Below are 20473 nucleotides of genomic sequence, written 5' to 3'. Positions count from 1 at the left end.
TGACCATGGCATGAAGTGAAGGACACTAACATCAAATGCACATTAGTGAGCATTGATGTGAGGGTTGACATGTTGAGATGTTGAGCCTCATTGGTGCTAAAGAGGCGACGCTGTGCTGTAAATATGGCTGCTGTATTATCCTGTAAATCTGAAAGCAGCAGTGTGACTTACTGGATGGGATGCTGTTTGTTCATTATATGGTGTCTAATGCGATTAAATCTGCATTTCACACTAAAATCTCACTTTAAAGTGGCCATTAGTAAGTAGCACAGATGTTGCTCCAGCGGTGGCGATTCTAGATCAAAGTGCTTGATGGAGACACTGTCAAATAAGAGCTGCATCTAATCCGGCACATATTTCTTGTTGTTGTTGTTGGTTTTTACAGTTTGAACTCAGTTTGTTTTTGATCAGCGACGGGCCTTTCCACGCGCAGGGTTTGATTAATGCAGCACAGCATGGCCCTCGGTTTTGATCAGCAACAAACAACAGTAAATCTTTTCAATCAGCACGGTTCGCTGCTTTCACACTGACACACCCTCCGGAAAGACTCCAATCAGTTTTGCATGATTTTGCAACCGGGAATTGAGATATGACAATAACAGGTTCGCGCTTAAATTAGAGCTCGCCCTGACTTTCCTGTGCGAAGTGTTGCAAGCAGGATAGACCCCTTTAGGACAGCAGACACAACACAGTAACCGTGAAACCACACATCTGTCTCTGACATTCCTACAAACAGCCATTTGATTTTCTTTAAAGTTTCTCAACAGAAATCAATGTTCAGAACACTGGAGGCTTCAGAGGAGGTCTAAAATGCAATTAAACCATTGGAAATACACAAGCACAGCCGTGATGACATACCTGGCATGAGCCTCCTCCAGATGATTCTCAGTAGCCTTTTTCTTGGTGACTGAAAGATTTGAAATGCAGCGGCTGCACAGTGGTTGACTCCTTTTAGTAATAAGACAGAAAAACAAAACAAAAAAAAATCAGTCTATACAGTAAATAGAGCAGTAGACGTTCCTACAATATGTGTGTAGATTCATTCAAAACAATAAATCCACATATAGAAGCTAATTTTCCAGCCTTCATTTCACATAAGATCCTGTGTTTTTGTTTGTTGTCATTTTAAGGATGTTCACATGCATAAAAACTTTTCTAATTGTGCAAAGTGTCTCTTATTTAACAAGAAAATCTATGTAAACTTGTGGAATCAGTGTTTCTTTTTAAACTAATTGTCATCAATTGTATATAATTTTCAAAATATATATTTACTCCGGTAAACTTGGATTGCATAGTTTTGTGTAATAAATAACGTGTTTTAAGGTAAAAAAAAAAAAAAAAAGTAAAATTAAGGTTTTAATGTTAATATACACTACCGGTGAAAAGTTTTAGAACAACCCAATTTTTCAATTTTTTTATTGAAGTTCAAGTAGGTCAAGTCCAATGAATAGGTTGAAATGGTACAAAGGTAAGTGGTGAACTGCCAGAGTTTTAAAAAAAACAACAAAAAACAAAAACTAAGTTGACCCAAAACTGAAAAATAATGTGCATTTCAGAATTATATAAAAAGGCCTTTTTTAGTTAACAAGAAATGGGTTCACAACTTAAAGCTGTTAAAGCAGCAGTGGAGGTTGATCAAGCCTGGAAAGTTGGTGCTACCAAATCCTACAGGTGTCCCAGCTTTTCTTGATTACTTACAACCCATCTGTCTAAAAAAAAAGTAGTGTGGGAACACATCGCGGCACCAGAATTATTTGAACAATATTGTAGTATATTATAAATATGGTCAGGATAAGGCAATTAACAATAGAAGAGAGACAGACCATCACAACATTTAAAAATGTAGGTCTTTCATCCAGAGAAATTGTGAAGAAAGTCAAGGTGTCAGTCAGTACAGTTTTTGTCACCATTAAAAGACACTCAGAAAGTGGGAGAAACTGACAGGAAGAGGTCTGGAAGACCCAAAGCCACAACAGAATCAGAAGACAAGTTTCTGAGAGTCAACAGCTTGATGATTGGCGGCTCAAAGGACAACAGCTTCAAGCACAGCTTAATAGTGGTCGTAGTAAGAAGTCTCAGTTTCAGTTTGGAAGAGAAGACTTGGAGTTGCAGGTTTGACAGAATGAGTTGCAGCAAAAAAGTCATTGCTAAGACCCTCAATGGACTCATGAAGACTGGGAGAAGGTGTTATGGACTGACGATTCAAAATTTGAAATCTTTGGTTCATCACACAGGATTTTTATACACCATCTAGTAGGAGGAAGGATGGTTCCTCAGTGTGTGACATCAACTGTCAGACATGGAGGAGGAAGCATGATGGTCTGGGGCTGTTTTGCTGCATCCAGGGTCAGTGACTTGTACAGAGTGAGAGGATCTATGAACCTAAACAGCTACCAGAGCATTCTGCAGCACCATGCAGTACCTTCTGGTATGTTCCTAGTTGGTCAGGGGTTCATCCTACATCAGGATAATGACCCAAAACATAAATCCAAGCTATGCCAGAACTGTCTTAGGAAAAAAGAACAAGATGATAAGCTTGAAAACATGGAGTCTCCAGCACAGTCTCCAGACTTAAACCCCATGCAGCTGGTTTGGGATGAACTGGACAGAAGAGTGAAAGCAAAGCAACCTACAAGTGCCACACATTTATGGGAACTTCTGCAACAGAGTTGGGAAGAACTTTCTGAAGAATATTTGATTTCCATTGTGGAAAGAATGCCACAAGTGTGTTCAGCTGTTATATCTGCCAAAGGAGGCTACATTGAGGAGTCAAAAGTTTAGAATGTTTTTTGGTTTCTAAATTGATTTTTTTAAAACTTCTTTTGTTCATTTGTTCTGTGCTTTCATTTCAGAGTACAATGAGACATTAACATGCAGAATTTCCAATAAAAAAAATGGAAAAAATTGGGGTGTTCTCAAACTTTTGACCAGTAGTGTACATTATACAAGTCTGTTTTTGGAAATGAATTGTTATTTCCGTCTATTAAAAAGTACAGAAAAAAGAAGGTGTTTGGTGTTTTGCTTAATTGACCACTCTAATAATTATTAGAATACGCACCATTTTTTTAACTATATGAATTAATTGTTACACTTTACAGAAGTTGTTCCTTAAAGCTTTCCAGATTGCTGGATTTGTTCAAAGATCAGGAATTGGTTTGTTATTGTGCACCACAGGGAATAAATTAGAGTACTGTGTTTTGAAAAAACGAGGTTAAAAGAGCACAGAGTTTGTTGCCTTGTATTTAAAAAAAAAGAAGCACATTTTAATTAGATGACTCCACTGTTTTGCATTTGTTTTTCGCATTCCTCTTATAAAGGAGTAAATACTTTGTGCCTTTCAGAAAATGCTCTTTGTGTTGTCATTTTTGATTGATTGGCTGTGCCGCTGCAGCTTTCGTACATTGTGGCATGAAGGTATCAACACTGGAGCTCTTTTGTTTACAGCTCTATGATTGCTCAGTACGCCAGGGAGGGAATAGGGGGTGAAGTACCACAGCACAGGTCTAAGTAAAACACATCTCGGCTGGGATGCCCCGAGTTATTCACCCCTGCATGGAGCATGAAGAGGTTGTTGACACGGCGGCGCTCCAGCGATCCAACATGGGGGCATCCGACGCTCTGAGAGACGCCGAGGTCTCGGAGTGCCGGTGAAGTGTAGGGGGGGATATATGTGTGTGTGTGTGTGTGTGTGTGTGTGTGTGTGGTGGGATACTCGCAGTTTCATTGTTGACCCGTGACTCACATCCAGGGACAGTATAAAAACATACAGCTAAACAGATTGGCTGCGAGGCACGGTTGCCCCGCTGGGAAAGGGTGATGGTGAACTCTATTACAGTGAGTGCAGGTGGAAATGGGAAAGGAGCAGGAAGGTTGTGGGTCTGAATGGGGATGAGAGGCTTAGGGAGCATTATGGAAGTGATATAGTGACTAGATGAGTGTGAAGTGGTGAGAGGGTGACGCATCCAGACCAGCCGGTTTACTTCCAACAGCCAAACATTTCACTCGGATTCAGAGAGTCAAGAGAAACTACTTAATTGCCATGCTTTAATCACTTTCATTTCCCCCCAGGTGGCTTTAATTCCTAACTTTTTATCACATGATCCTTGTCAGAGAAATTACTTTTTTCCCCCTCGCCATAATGACAATCCATCCACTACCAGAATTAACACATGATAAGTTCATTTCTCAAAAGGAAACTAAATAACTGAGTACAGATTATGATTCTATATCTAGAAATTATTGAGCTCCCAGTTGGTTAATTAGGCAATAATACAGCTTAAAAAAAAGAAAAAGCAGCAAGATTTATTTCACCTTTATGAAACATTTTCTGTTTTTTTCTGCTTTTCACCTATGTAATCAAGCTGTTTGGTGATGTAAAGGCCTGAAAAGCCTTCTAGGTGTTCTTTACCATGATTACAGGTGATTTAACTGGGCATTTAACCCAAGTACTGCAGAGGAGGGGATGCTATTATAGAAGAGTGTCCTGCAAGTGGTGTTTTGCTTCACAGCAGGATGCAGGTGAACCAGCTCCAGATGTCTGAGCTGTAATCTCAGACCTGTAAAAGGCTTCAGCTGCGAAATAAGAAAATATCCTTTTCCTCGTGCATTCAGGTGAGAATGCTCATGGAGCTGTTCTGTAACATAAGCACAGTGTATATTTATTCTTTTTAAGCTTGAAAAGATGAATGTACACGATTGGTCGAAAGTTTTCCATGAAAACTCACACTTTGATTCATTTAATGTTATCTGCATTGAAAAAATGTGCGTTTCTTTCAAAAATAAGGACATTTCTAAGTGACCACAAACTTTTGCAGGGTAGTGTATCTGAATAAATGGGGCAAATAGGGGTGAGTATTTATATATTTTCTCATCATTTACATTTATCTGGTTATTCTCATACAAAAATATCAGTATTTATGCTTTTAAATGTATGTCAGGCTGTGAAATGACTTTATTTGCTGAGTAATTCCGTTGCTTCCACTGTCCACTTTGGTGGTGATGTGAAAATAATTTCACAACATAAAAGGAGCTGCAACTTGTCTGCATGTATCTATAATTTCTTTCTCTTTATATTTATAAGAAATGTATTTACCTCACCATCTAGTCAGTTTTTTTACACGATAAAAAGTGTATTTGAGCTGTAGTTGAAGTACTATTCTGTTTGAATTTCTTCTGTTTCTGCTCTGTCAGTTGGACTCGAACTAGAAATTACACCATCTATTATAATTTTAGAAAAAGTCCTAAATTAGGTTTATTGCTCTTTTAGCATTTCCTTAAATTTTACGTCTGCAAGTCAATCGCTATTTTCTTTGAAGAGAATTAAAAATTAGTTTAAAAAAATAATAAATCCACTCGTGCCACAAAGTGCTCACTGTATAATTGTCATTCCACGTGGGTAGAAACAAGTACAAGCTTTCCATAAAATTCCAGCAATTTACTTTTTTATTTGTTAGAGAAATTAAATAATTTAAGTAGACCTTAAACCATTGACATTAACATTACTTGCTAACTTAATTGTTTTAACAATTGCAACAATTCAGGCTGATCCAACAATTCTCTTCTTTCACTGTTAAAACTGAAAACAGTTGCCAACATCCACAACGAAGTGCAAGAAAAACCACATGTACATTCATTTACCCTTAAGTACGTATTTATATATATTATGTTCCACTGCTTTGTTGTTTTATGCACTTTGAATGAAATTTTCAGGGAAGGTCAGAAATGACACAAGGACCAAGCTTTTGTTGTTTTTTTTCGTCACATTCTTGTGCAAATAAACTACATTCTCAGTTACATTATGAGGAACCTTTTTTTGCTGGATTTCGTTCATGTGTGACAGTTGAACATATATTGATTTTATTGCTTCACCAACTATATTGTATAATAGAGGAGCCTGTACTCATCCCCGTGGCAACCTAGAATTTGGATGACAAGCTTCTAACATGTTGTTAAAGGATTGTTTTAACCCAAACCGTGCTGTTTTCCTACAACTAATCACATCATTTTGGTGCCTAAACCAAACCAACCTTCAACCTTTAGACCTAGAACCTTCTGTGTTTACATTTTCGTTTAGCCCTAAGGTCCATAAAACTGATAGAAATACTCACTAAATAGTATTATGAACCTAACATTAAACATTATGAGGGAGCTCTGTATAATACATGTGTGTGTTTTAGTGTTTAGATTCTGCAAAGCTTTGTCTTTGTAAGTCGGCGTGGCAACAAAAAGCACCACGGTAAATCATCATGAAGAAAATAAAAACTAGAATAAAGAGTCAATTATGCAAATAGCAAGAAAAAAACATACAAACAATGAAGGTCACAGATTGCAGATAAATTGTATAAATACATATGCATGCATAGACTGAGGTCTAACTTTGTCTCAGTCAATACAGAAAATTATCAGAGCCTCTGAAAATATAATTCAAGGCCTGATGTGGTTAGGGATGTTAGAGGTTGCAGACATCGAGGTCAGAACATTGTACAGTCATTAATTTTTTCCCCGCATGCAGAAATTATCTTATTAATCTCTATTAACCGTTGACAAAACTGACTGTGGTTCTGTAATTAGACCTGCACGCCCACAAAAAGACAGAATGTATGTTAAAATCTGCACTTTCACAAAGACAAAAATGAGGACAGAGACAGTACAGTGTGTTTGGATGTCAAAATACATCGAGTACTCACTGTATAATTGTCATATCAAGATAAAGGTCACATTCTAATTATGACTATTTCTGCTTTTGTATGAGTACACAAAACAGTCACAGCTCCTCACTTGTTATTTGTGTTCAGAACCGCATTAGTTTTCTTTAGAATCAGTGAGTTAATATATCCAGCTACGGCAAATACTAATTACATGAACCTACTCAAAAATGAACTGAAAAAGTAAATTAAATGACTTCTAGGCTTTTTATTATCTACAATAATGGAAGCAGCCACTGTTCAAAACATTTACGGGAAGCACGTTGCTGCAGTCATTAAGGCAAATAATTAAATAAAAGTTGCATTTAACATCTTTTCTGCCATTGACAGAAAGACGCAATCAGAGGCAGTGAAACAGACTGAAAGGTTGTGAAGCATTGATTGGAAATGTTTACGCTATGAAATTCTCTCAGACGGGGTTTTCATACCATAGGCTAAGTTCAACATAGTGCAGGGTATTGACATTATTATATTCACTTTCCATTATTTCAACCTTGGGCAGCTACTATATGCTGTTTTTCTGCAAGGTTGATGAGCCAAAGGTCAATTTATCACAGCTCTGACTCCAAGTACAACAACTTCCACAAGTTGCTACCAGACACAAGTTATGGCAGCAACATTTTGTACTTAAGAGTAGAACTTATTCCACCTCAGAGGCTCCCAGGGACGAATAGTCTTTATAAGGAACTTGCTTCATCCACCGGAGGAAGTCAATAAGAGATTTCAGGCAGACTGTTTTGTTCCCCCAAAAGTTCCTGTTTGGAAGTAGGGGGGTTCAAGAAATGTCAGGTAATAAACAAGCAAACACTTCATTTAGTTGTTGCTTATTTTGCTTCGATGCAACAAGATGAAACAATTGAAGGAAGATCTATGATAGGTAGATCGGCAACACAGTCAAGGTCTTGGTAAGGGTTTATGCATTGGAACACATCGAATGAGAATCCACAAGAAGATCCTATGGCATTGTCAGATACAAAGCATTTTCTTTTTGAGAAATGCAGCATTTGTTTATTAGTTATGGATGATCACAAATCATGGCAACACAGAATGTGGCCATTTAATATCGATGTATCCACAAACAAAATGACCTTGCGCTGAGCAAAGGCATGTGTTTTGCATGTGTACATTCTGTACGGATGTCGAATCGCGTGACCTAAATATGTGGCAGGAATTGATGGGACTTGGAAACACAGCCACAATTTAATCAATTGTTCCTTGTATCATTTCTGACGGACACGACCCGATAAGTTCGCAGTGGTCAATTTGTAGTAGGATCGCAATCATGTGATCATCAGCAGGCAGATGTCGTAGCGTTCACTTGTCATAGTTACAGTGACGCTGTGCCTCTATCTCGAAATGATACAGAAATCTTTAACAAATCCGTGGATCCAGGCTACAAGCCTCATCACTGACAAAATCTAATCAATTGGTCCTTGTGCCATTTCTGACATCCTCTGAAATTTTCATTCAAATCAGTCATTCCTTCTTGAGTGGGAAGACAAAAAACACTGTGCGCTAAATAACACCAAGCTAGCATCCCTGTAAGCTAATTAATAGGTTGCAATCTATTGATGTGTTCAATCTAAAAATAGCATAAAGCCTTTATTAGCCAGAAAACGAAGATGGAATACAAATCTTTGATGGTGAATTTTTTGCATAAATTGCTATGGAAAGTAGAATTCTAGATTCATTTGGCACCCAGTCAAAAAAAACTGTCGCTCAGCTCTGCAAGAAAAGAATCGACTTCTTTTAAAGTGCGGACATTTGCAAACATCAATGTATGGAAGCTTGTTCCAGTCCTTGGTGAGACTAATGAAGAGACACTCTAGCTAAATAAATAAGCTCAAGCCTCCTTTGTTTACCACCGCTTTTCCACGACGCTGTTCTGATTACCAATACGGAACTAATGTAGCATCGGCTTTGTCGGTCATTTGTCATACGTTGGTGACAGGCCAGGTCTGATGGACGTGTCGGGGCCAGATCCGTACATCAGCTCTGCGTCTATACATCAACTCCCGCCGCCTCATCTTGTTTGGAAATGAAAGTCTTTATTATTGATTTTGGCTGCGACTGTACATCCGTCTCCAATTTGTATCCCATCGCTCCTTGTCTAAAGCACACTATATTAAGCCAACTATCCATCTCCAGGCCTTGCTCATCGTCTGAACAGTGAATTTATAAGTGTGTGGGTGGCTGAGTAGGTGTGATGTACATTTTTTAAAAAATGTTTTTTCGTACCTGTGTGCTTAAGGCTTACATAAACAGTTTTCCCAAATATAATTTCGAAACGGTTCATGACCTGGGGTTAAAATTCATGATTCTTTTTTAGGATTTAAGGGCGGCTATAATTGCAGGATTTAGCACAGTTGTAAAAATACCAGGTTGCAAATCAAGAAAACATACACATAAAAACACCCAGAAATTTACTACTTTCTCTTTTTTATCCGTCCATTACTTCTTGTTCGAAGTTAATGCTCTGTCAGAAGCTAAGGCTGTTAGGAGTAATGCGAGGACTAACTTGAAAAATCTGGGTCTGCAAGTCAGGAGAGAATGTTTCGCTCCCTTAACAGCATCGCTAATGAAGGTCGGAACACTGAAACAGTTTCCTTTCCAGCCTCTGTACTCGACTGAGGAGTGTTTTGTTGGAATTAAAATATAATATTCTGCTCAGAGGATAAAAGCAGCCGCCAGTTAAGGTCTCTTTAAATGTCTTCTCTTCTCACATTATTTATGATTAAAGCAACCTTAAGGTGGTTTACTAGCAGCTCTTCCTGTCATGGCTGAATCTACCAGGGACACCGGGCTCAGACTGCACCACCCACCATCTTTTGTAGTCTTTTCCTGCTGCAGTCTTCAAATTAGAAAGCGAAATATATATATAAATCTCAGAAAAACAAGACATTGGATTGATTTATTGATTTACGTGGGCTGTAAAATGAGAAACCAAGCTCGGTGTTTTTCTCTCTGTGCCCATGTTAAACACAAGGGACACGTCTGCTGATTGAAGCTGCGAAAGGGAAGCAAACTCTTTAAAGGCCCTTCCTGGTTGTTGATTTAAACCCTATAAACTCATCTTTGGCATCAAAATTACACATTTTTTCAGAGTTGCTTCGAAACCCCAGAACGTCTGGATCCACGTTTCGAGGAGGAAACGCTCAGATGTGTTGCACGGACTGCTAATTTCTCTGTGATGCATCTTCCAGCATATAAAAACACCATATGGACATGTTAACAAGGTAAAAAAAAAAAAAAAACCTGGATTCCTACTAGAGGGGTCTTATTAACCCAGCTATGAGTTGGTATACAACTCTAGTGCAACCTGAATGCATCGCAAATATGATAAAAGTATGATTAAAAGTAAGACGGCAACTTCAATACAAGCAAACACAAAATTAAACATCTGTTCCGCTAGAATTTAGTCACTTGTTTGATGGTTAATTAGGAACCACCTACACATACGATGTCCCTCTCTATTTAGTTAATTAGACGTCATCTCAGAAGTGCGATTGACACTTCACTAACCCCCGTACTAGGATGGGACAATTATGCCTTCGCCATGAAAGACACTTCCGACATGACAAAGCAAGAAAATCACAGCTGTTAAGAACGAAATGAATGACGGCGGAATTCAATTTAGCTTAGCAATTTCGGGTTTCATGCTGCTCATTGTCACATTTGCCGGGATGCATGGACAGAACAAAGGAAGTGTTAATTTTCTTCGTGACGCCGGGACTTTAACTACTGCAACAAGCCACTCGAGTACAGATAGTAAAGATTACTGGGGAAAAGGCCCCTTCAGGGTTAGTGTATACTGTACTTTCAATATTGCAATGTTCAAAACTGTAAAAATGGGAAGAATAATTGCAAATGTGCGTGAAATAATGAGATTGTTAATGTTTGATATTTAATAGCTGGTCAAATGTTAAAGAAAAATTGTCAAAATAGAGATTTTTCACAAATTTTTACAATTAATATGTAATTGAATACCTTTTCTGTCATTTACTAGTCTGTAATTCTCTAACAAAAACAGGGAAAACTGGGAAATTCTGTTAAATAGTTTCAAAAATTACAGTTAAAAATGGTCATTTAAAAATATTTTATTGAGTTTTATTCACATTCTGTTTTATTCTTTAACAAGTCTGCGGATCCAGACTATAAACCGCACCACTGGCAAAATCTAATGACTTAGTCCATGTGTCATTTCTGACCTTCCCTCAAAATTTTATCCAAATCCGTTATTCTGTTTTTGATTAATTTTGCTAACAGACAAACAGAAGGACAAACAGACACTGATGGTTACATCACTCCGCTGTGTTCCTTGGTGGAGTAAAAAGCAGCAAAGACCTACAATATTTCTAAAAACTTGACTAAACAATAAATTTCACAGTAATAAATCTATGAAAGAACCAAAATACATAATTATTGTTTTTGTGATAAGGACACCTTTTTTTTCATTCCATTAAAGAAAATGTGGAGTTATAGTTGCCACTTCAAACCCAAGACTAATGTGATATATATGGTCTTTACAAGTGTATTTAAACTGTATATACACATTACTGTTCAAAAGTTTGGGGTCACTTAGAAATGTCTTTAATTTTGAAAGAAAGGCATTTTTTTTCAATGAAGATAACATTAAAATTAATCAGAAATACAGTATAGACATTGTTAGTGAGTCACTCCTGTGTTCTAATGCTATATTGTGTTAGCTAATTGTGTTGAAAGGCTAACTGATGATTCCAAAACCCTTGTGCAATTATGTTAGCAAATAAATAAAAGTATGAGTTGTCATGGAAAACATGAAATTGCCTGGGTGACCCCAAACTTTTGAACGCTAGTGTATGTCTAAGAGCTGAAACATTTATACAGTCTGATCCTGAGGTTTCGTACTAGGCTGAATAAAACTTCATCTGAGCTGAGACTCCCTCATCTAAACCACATCAACATAATAGTCATCTTGTGTTTGGGAACTTTTCTGGTTGTTTCATTATTTTCCAAAACGGGAATCTAAAATCAAAGTGAACGACGTAACAAAGGCTTTGGCGAAAAACAAAATTACGTAACTGTCTCCAAGATAATGACAAAATACTATTCAGTTTTTCTGGGGATGAAACAATTTTAAGAGAAAGCAGTTTATGTAAAAATCCCTTGATTTAATTTTCTCTGACTATAGTCTCACATGACGAATGGCGCTGTCTTTGTTTCTTGAACTCTCCTTTGTGACAAGTTTTCTTTTCTCCCCAAAGCCCTGAAACATCCGTAATTACATTTCCCCATCTGTCTCTTCGCACAATCCCCCATACATCACCATCACAACAATTCCATTAACTCCCTCTGCGTTAAATAAAGAGAAGAGAGAAAAGAAAGAAAGGTGGGGGTGCATTCATAAACAAATAAGAGATGATGCCATTCAGTCGCCTGGAGAAAACGTTTGACGAGGTTAATCCCTCAAAGCCATTTCTTGGGAGGTGTTTTGAAAGAGATGCTATCGTAGGAAGGGAAGAATCAGTCGGCTGTGTTTCAACCTCTGCTCCCTCCTCCCTCGTTTCTCCTCCGTCTTTGTCTCCATGCCCTTGGCACCGGAGAAATTCCCCCACAAGATGGTGAAGTGCAAAGCAACGATCACATGGGAAGTAATTACGGTGAGCTTAAAGCACAGAAGTGTTTAAATGAGGAGGAAATAAAGAATGGGGCTGATTGAATGACAGGACCAATAATGACCAAATTGTTCCCGACACTGATGGGAATCTCTTGACGAATTAGCGTCAGGGTTTGTAAGCAGGTAGAGACACATAAATCTACACAAAGAGTAAACAAGCTGAACGACGCACTGGACTGTGACATCTGAAAATCTCTTGCAGGGGTTGATTACTGTCGAGAAGATATTACAAAAACTAATTAAAACTGGGCGACTAATCATTCGGTTTCTTTATTCTGTCTTATAAATACAAATAACACATGAATTTTCTAATGGAATCAACTAATTAATTCTCAAAAATGAAAATGTGTGGAAATCAAAGTAGAATCAGAATAAGACATAACCTCAGATTCATCCACTCTCTGAAATCTCATATTTTTCTTCAAATACATTCTTTGTTCATGTCAAATGAATTTATTTCACTCGTGAGTTGTTTATATTGATTTGTTTTGAAAGGGTGTGTAATCTTGATTAATTTATTTTGCAGATCTGAATAAAATATCAGTAAGACAACACAAGTCTATCAAAGAATCGTACAAATTGCGTCCACACAGCGACTTGAATCTTTAAAAAATAGAGCTCCGAGAGACAGATCAAACATGAAATTATATATTGTGTGTGAGTTATTCATTACATTACTCAGTGGTCTTTACAAACAACCCAGCATGGCGTAGCTTACAGCCTGTTATGACGCAACGACAAGCAACGACTAACAAACTTCGGGTTCATGTAGCAGGCGTTGAAAAGCAGGTAGCGGGAAAAGAAGTGGACGATATGAAGCGAGCCTGAACAGCAGATGGGCCGAGCGCCGGCCGACACTGAGGGACACAACAAAGACAAGGTCGTGACTCTGACTCTCTGAACCGGCGGGAAAGCGGACTCTCTGCAAGCTCCCACTGAAACCGTGACCACAGCAACACCCATAAAACCCAAACATTTTCCACCTCCTTCGCCAAGACAGTCCGTCAATCTTCCTGCACTCCCTTTTTAACCTTTCATCGGACGTGTTTCATGGTGCGAGTAAAGTGGCCGTGGAGGCAGCAGGGACGAACAGGTCGCAGAGGGGCTGACGGGTTACTTTGAGGCCATGCGGGTAGTTTGAGGTGGTATTTTACTTGACACCAGCAAAAGTCGAGCCTCCAGCTGTTACACTCCATCGACGTTTCCTTGAATTCTAATTATAACAGGCCAGGATTGACACTGACAGCAGAGATTAAAGGTGTAGAGGCAGAGAGTGATGGGGATAAGTGGATAAAAAACACTCTACAGACTCAAGTACACTCATCAATTAATTACCATCAAAATCAAAAGCACTGGCTTTTTGTTGTTGTGCCTTGCAGTAAAACCCATCTTTCATCTTTGTTGGGCTACCAGGATGTTCAACTGATAATTGTTTTTTGCTGCAACGACCAGTAAAATAATTCCTAATTAATGTAAAGTACAAGACTGGTGATAAGTTGAGTGAAAATAATATAACTAACAATGAATTTGTCCAAGTATGTTGAGCTAAAACCTGATATATTTCATTCCTCAGAGCTAGAGACCTCAAATGTGCTACAAAAACATGGGAACGGGAATTAACTTGAACTAACATGATTGTACAGTCTGTCTGGTCGATTTCCATTGGATTCTCAAAGTCTGAAATAGATGCGATGAGACCGTAGTTCTCATTTTCAAGCAGTGAATCATAAAATAGGCAAGGTGGGACTCATCCTGTTGAGAAAATGTAGCAATACAAAGTAAAAACTGCAAAACTCCTATGGCTTTGATGCCACAACCTGACCAAAAAGCGACCAGACATGAAAATGATAATACAACAAAATATAAATAAGTAACCTACATTAAAATAAACTAAATAAGACTTCTGAGACGCTTAATGATCTCCAGACCCAGTGGATCCCATATGTAAAAGCTGCTGATGCACCCAGATCATGTCCTTGTGGCATAAAACAGTAATATCAGGAAAGCATAAATATCTGATGTGCTCAGTTTGCATTACAAAGTATTTTGTTTTTGATTAATAATGTTTCATTTATGAAGAAAATCATTAAGTTTAAGGCAAGAAAACCACATAGTTTGAGTGCCTAAACATAACCAAATAGTGGGTGAAAATGAAACTTATGTCTAAAAGTAATGATCATACACCAGACATTAACCCCAGTCTCTTGAGTAAAAGTTGTTGGATTTGTTTTAAACCTCCAACAAGGACTTTGTGGGCCTTGGAACTGTTTCCTTCTACATCATACTGTAACCAGGAAAACATATTTCATTTAAAATGTGTTTAAAATTGTAGTTTAGTTCTATTGGGACCTATGTTTTTTTAGATGGCTGTTTTTAGGGTGAAGACAAGTGAAGGTCTGAAAGCATTAGGAAGCACATTGTTGTTTCTGGTCTTGTTAAAGGATTTTGTTGACAATAACAAATATATAGATAGTATAATCCATAAACAAGCAATATAAAGGGGGTCAAGGTTGCATTTAATGTAAAACTGAGCATCCAGTAAACAAAAAAGATATTTTCTGCAGTTTCTTTATCCAAGATTTCTATATAGTGAGGATATCTATTTTCCAGCACACAAGTTCTTCAAGTAAAAACAAGGTATGAAATATGGAAGTGCTTTTTCTGAACAATATTTTGACATGCTCATGAAGAATTCATAGTGAATGTTCTGAATGCTGTGAATAGTAAATAGTGCAGCAGTGTGGTGAACCAGCGAGTGCAGAAACTGTCCCTTTAAGCTGGATGATCTGGGCTCAGTCCCTGCTGTTGGCAAGCATCTGTCCTGCTGAAGTGTCCCTTAGCAAGACATCGCACCTTTATCTGCCAATTAAATCCCCCATGAAAACGCACAAACGCATTATAAACTGAGATTTTCCGCAGACGCTCCACTGGCTGGTTTTTGTCTTCCTCCAGCGAAGCGCCTCTTGATGTATCAGTATTTAACCTCACTCCAGTCTGTATATTTTCACAAAGCATGAGTAAAGAGGGATCAATGAGGCCCTTTATGTAGATGGTTCATTGGCCAGTTGGAGTAATGGAGCATAGGGAGGCGCTACGCCATTGGCCGCTGCGTGCGATGCCTTGAAAGATAGATGGAGAATGAAATCACTCGCTGTCATTTCAACTCTATCATTCTCAGCATTTGGTCACTTTGCCAAGAAGACTAGTGGGACGTGACTCCACCACTTAAGCAGCTCTAAACTGTCCCTGAACACTATGCAGGGACAACACAGCAGCAGCAAAACCAGGAGTTGGTGAACTTTAAGGTGGGAAAAAAAAATACTGCTCGGAGCTCATTCTGTCGGTTTAAAGAAGAGATGCATTAAAGCCGAGATAAAACAAGTCAGCTCATTGAGGTGCATTCTTATCTCGTATCTCCTAAAGACACCAGGTAATCCCGTGGAGAGTTACCGAGGCCGTCAGATGAAACCGTGATTTGTAACTTTCACCTCACAGCCACAGAAGGGGGATGTGAGACTGTAAATTCTGCCCAGAGGCACCGAAGAAGAAGAGAACTGCCTCGCGGGCTGAGAGTCAAGACGACTCTCATTGGCATTCAGCACATTAGCATGGGACCTGGCCCAGTCATGCTGCATATATTTATGAATAGCACTTCTTCTGAGGTGTGAAGAGGGAAGCGGGGCATCGGTGAGAACAGGGTGCAATTTACTGTGTGGGTGCGCTGCCCTCTTTCTTGAACTGTCCAGACGGCGCCAGGTTCAACACCGTGCCAGACTCCTCTCAGCAGCTGTTGCAATGCAAATGAACAAGGCGGCTCGCTCTTATGTCGAGCTAATTCGTACGATTCTCCTTTAAATGCTCAAGTTCACATGAAAATAACCTTTCTTTTCCTTGTGTACGACCACATTGCACTCGGCTGCTTGGCGATGCAGTTGGGCTCGAGTCTCCTTGCTCAGCAGAGAGGTAGAAAGAGGCATTAATTCTTAACCCTGTGGGAGGAGCAGCGGAGAGCAAGGCGGATGGCTGCGAAATCCATCTCTGTCTTGTCCCCCTTGAGAGCAGAAAGGTCACTCAGCTGTCAGGAAGTAAAATTCAATACCTCAACCTTTCAAGCATGTCTCTATCCTCTGTGTCCCCGTCAGAGCTACACAATCCCTCTCTGATGCAACTCTGACAGGCCGGCTCCTCGCTGTATGGACGATTCATGTTCACCGCTGCAAAAATCCACATCCTCGCTGACACCAGCAGTCACCACTGACATCTTCACAGACGCCACAACATCCGTCATGTATAATGAGATGCATTACCACAGTGACGCACATCTTAAACTTACCTGAGTATCATCCTTATCTGCATACTGACTGCAAGTAATTATTTAATTAACTCATAAATATGTAACTTTATTTCACAGAGACGAGGTTTTAAGGGTTAAATCATCAACCGGAGAGGAGCTTTGATTCCTCGCTACATCAGGTCATTCTGGTTTGAAATTCTGCAAATTGGCAACCAAACCGGAGCACTTTGAAGCGAGGGTTTGCAGGATCAGAGATACCAGCAAGGCTTAAAGCAGGAGTGAAGGGCATTAAAACTCAAACAACACTACATTGGCAAAACATCACGTTCAGAGCCAAAATAGACGAGCATAAGATAGACACCATCACTTGATCAAAGCTACACTACAATGCAGACAGCCAGCAAACAGACACACAAATACATGTAAAGTCAAGCTTCAGTTCAGCTTTCACTGTGTGTGATTTAAAACATATGATAAAGCTTCACTACATGAGACACCATCTAAAGCAGGGGTATTCAACTAAAATTCAAAGGGGTCCAGTCAGAAAATGTATTAAAGCAAAGGTCCAGAACATCATATAGTCTCGTATGAATTTGTGTGATATATGTTGATGTAATCTAATAATTTTATTAGCATCCGCATGCAATCAATAACTGACCGTCAAATCAAATAACTTCAGTACGGTTCAAAAACATTTTGACAGATCATTCTCCAGTTTTCTTAAACATACATTATCATTCAAAAGTTTGGGGTCACCCAGGCAATTTCACGTTTTCCATAAAAACTCACACTTTAAAAAAAAGAAAAATTGCACAAGGGTTTTCTAATCATCAATGAGCCTTTCAACACCATTAGCTAACACAATGTAGCATTAGAACACAGGAGTGATGGTTGCTGGAAATGTTTCTCTGTACCCCTATGGAGATACAATAGTCATTTACCACATTAACAATGTCTAGACTGTATTTATGATTAATTTAATCTTATCGTCATTGAAAAAAACTGCTTTTCTTTTAAAAATAAGGACATTTCTAAGTGACCCCAAACTTTTTAATGGTAGTGTTTGTCTTAGATTTCTGCTACATGTAAACTATTGTCTCATGTCCCAACTAGACTGCCAGGACATCAGTGAATGAACTGGACTGTTTGCGTTTATCGTGTGCAACAAAAACAATACAGTTTCTTGAATCTTTGTCACAGGATCAGTTACTGCACAGGAGTACTGCAACTCCAACTACGCAGCATGTTCATATCAAAACACAGGACTGAAAGCAAAAATCTGAGACAAGGCTGACTTCTCCCGAGTCGACCGTGTAAAGTTACCGCGTGTTCATCAAGAGTGGCCGTGAGTTTTGAAGGGCTCTGTTCTTTTGTTGTTTAAAAGAGCGAAAATGACAGCAGCGCAACAGAGAGCCAGCACTTTGGTTGTTGCTCTTTGATCGTCAGGCATGACGGGTGCCTTTCATGCCACTTTGAAGAGAAAGGTTAGGGAGAAAAATACAGAGACAAAGTGTTAAGTTGAAAAAAAACTACAGACACACAAACAAAATCAGTACAAACACAGACTATCTGCTGCAGAAAGAAATGTCACTGTGCAGACGTGTTGAAACACATTTCCAGTCTGCACTATATATATATATATATATATATATATATATATATATATATATATATATATATATATATATATATATATATATATATATATATATAGTCAAGGGCAGGATGTGGCAATATATTGCCCCTTGATAAAACATCCATAGGTAGGGAAGAATTGGCAGCTACCTGTTGTACTCAACTGTTAAAAAATACAAAATAAGAAAGACACAAATTTTCATTCTTCCAAACAGACTTGGAGGTAGGAAGCAGACCTTGCCCTGCTTCTATACCCGATTTCACCTTTTCTTCCCTGTGTGGTAAGAGCAAGATTACAAATTCATGCTGCATACTCACAGAACTGCATTTTAAATTCAGGCCAAGATCACAAAGTTTCCACAGATACCAAATATGTTGTATTCGCAGATGAACTTATTTGAAAAGCTACACAAAAAGTCAGTCGTCCTTAAAGCGATGCAATGGTATTTAAAAAAATAACATGCATTAAATACTGCACTCGCTAGCAGGGGTGCCTGTTCATGTATTTTTGCCCTCGATTTGATCCAACTCATTTAATATTTAATATCTGCTGATACTGTCATCATCTAATACATCTTCCTGCAAAATAAAGTTAAACTTAAAGTACAATAAAGTTATTAAAGTCAATCAGTGTATATGCTTTACAACTGAAAAACTTTGCAGTGGAGGAAGAAAAAAAAACTGCATTTCCTACATAATTTATTGTAGGGGACACAACTTGAATCTTTCTCATGCTCAAAAGGGAATAATAGTGGGATTAGGTCCACAAAGATTTAAACTGACTGACCTTAAAGGTGTTTCAGTGGCAAGAAGGAGAAGACTCCTTTCTTGTAAACAGCAATTCAGTCAGTTGTATAGATTTCAGGAGTACAGATGTACGATGGAGGTCAGCAACCCATACATTCAAGTATATAGCAAGGACTAGAAAACAATATGATGCCTCTTTTCTCTGTTTCCAGCATAAAGAAAAGGAAGACGTGTTATTCCTATGCAGTATTTTTGAATGTGTGCCATCAAGTTGGCAACAAAAGGGTTGGCAGTAGCAGTGGGACTCTACCAAAATATATGTAAATTACAGAGCAGCCAAGCTATGATTTATACACTGATATAACTGGTGCTGAAACTTGTTCAAAATTACTGCATGTGCAACTCCCACAGTTTGGATGCTGTATACTAAATTGTGTTACTATATAAAGTACAATTAGCTGGTTGTCTTGATTCAGTGCAGGTCAACAGCAAATCCTTTGTGGTCAAGCAAGGCTATGAAATAATAAACTGCAAAAGTCTAGATGTGTCACATGATGATTTAATAATCTTTCACCTTTATTAGTTTGTAGATACACTTGATTTGTGTTCAGAAATCTGAACACTGGATGAAAGCTTAGACACTAGCTGGGCCCCCAAATCAGGTAAATTGCCCATATAGCAAAGGGCAAAACATTCAATACTGTGTCTGATCTCAAAACTCCTCTGCAGCAGGACAAAAAGCCCAAACATGCATCCAGTTATAAAGAACCATCTTCAGCAACCAGAGGAACAATGAGTCCTGCATGACAGATGGTCAGAGCCCTGATCTCAACATCATGCAGTCAAACGAAGAGACAGAAGACCTGAGACAGCCTGAATCCACAGAAGAACTGTGGCAACTTATTCGAGCTGGTTGGAACAACCTACCTGCCAAGAACAACTGAGAGCAAGTGCTGTTGTTTTAAAAGAAATATTGACTTGATTTAGGTACAGAAAACAACTTCAAGCTGCTTCTGTCTACCCAGAAAGAGGAATACTATTTCCACGCGATCAGTCACTTGTCAGGAAAGTACATTGTTTTTCAGATCTGAACACATCATGAAATCATTTCTGAAGGACCACAACCTCCACATTATTCACATCCACAGTGTATAATCTGCATTTAAAGTTGGATACGATGTCATGCATGTTGAAGCTGCTCTCCGTAGCTGTCATTGCCATAACCAACCTTTTAGTTCCACTTCTATTTTTGCCAGCATGGTCTCAAATACTTAATTACAGCGCTGCCTCTCACCCGACGCCCACGTCTCTTTAAACCATTACCACGGTGGAGCCGTGAGACCAAAATCTGACAGCCAGGCATGCTCAGTCCAGCCAAGCCCCTTAGCCATCTAATCAAACCCCTCGCCATCTTTTTTTTATGGACGCACCACTGGG

At 38.7% G+C, this 20473-nt stretch overlaps 1 long non-coding RNA gene across 1 annotated transcript in view; it reads right to left on the bottom strand.

The window, feature by feature from the left end:
* Nucleotides 1-854: 854 nt before the first annotated feature.
* The window catches only part of LOC118469986 (uncharacterized), a 66886-nt gene continuing 47267 nt past the window's right edge, over nucleotides 855-20473 (bottom strand). The window contains exon 3 of the long non-coding RNA XR_008600878.1: nucleotides 855-948. This is a non-coding gene — a long non-coding RNA (uncharacterized LOC118469986). The remainder of the gene's footprint in view (nucleotides 949-20473) is intronic.

Source organism: Amphiprion ocellaris, chromosome 24, assembly GCF_022539595.1.
Source record: "Amphiprion ocellaris isolate individual 3 ecotype Okinawa chromosome 24, ASM2253959v1, whole genome shotgun sequence".
Classification (NCBI taxonomy): Eukaryota; Metazoa; Chordata; class Actinopteri; family Pomacentridae; genus Amphiprion; species Amphiprion ocellaris.
Note: the sequence above shows the minus strand (reverse complement) of the source record. Positions and strands in the feature narration are given on the sequence as shown.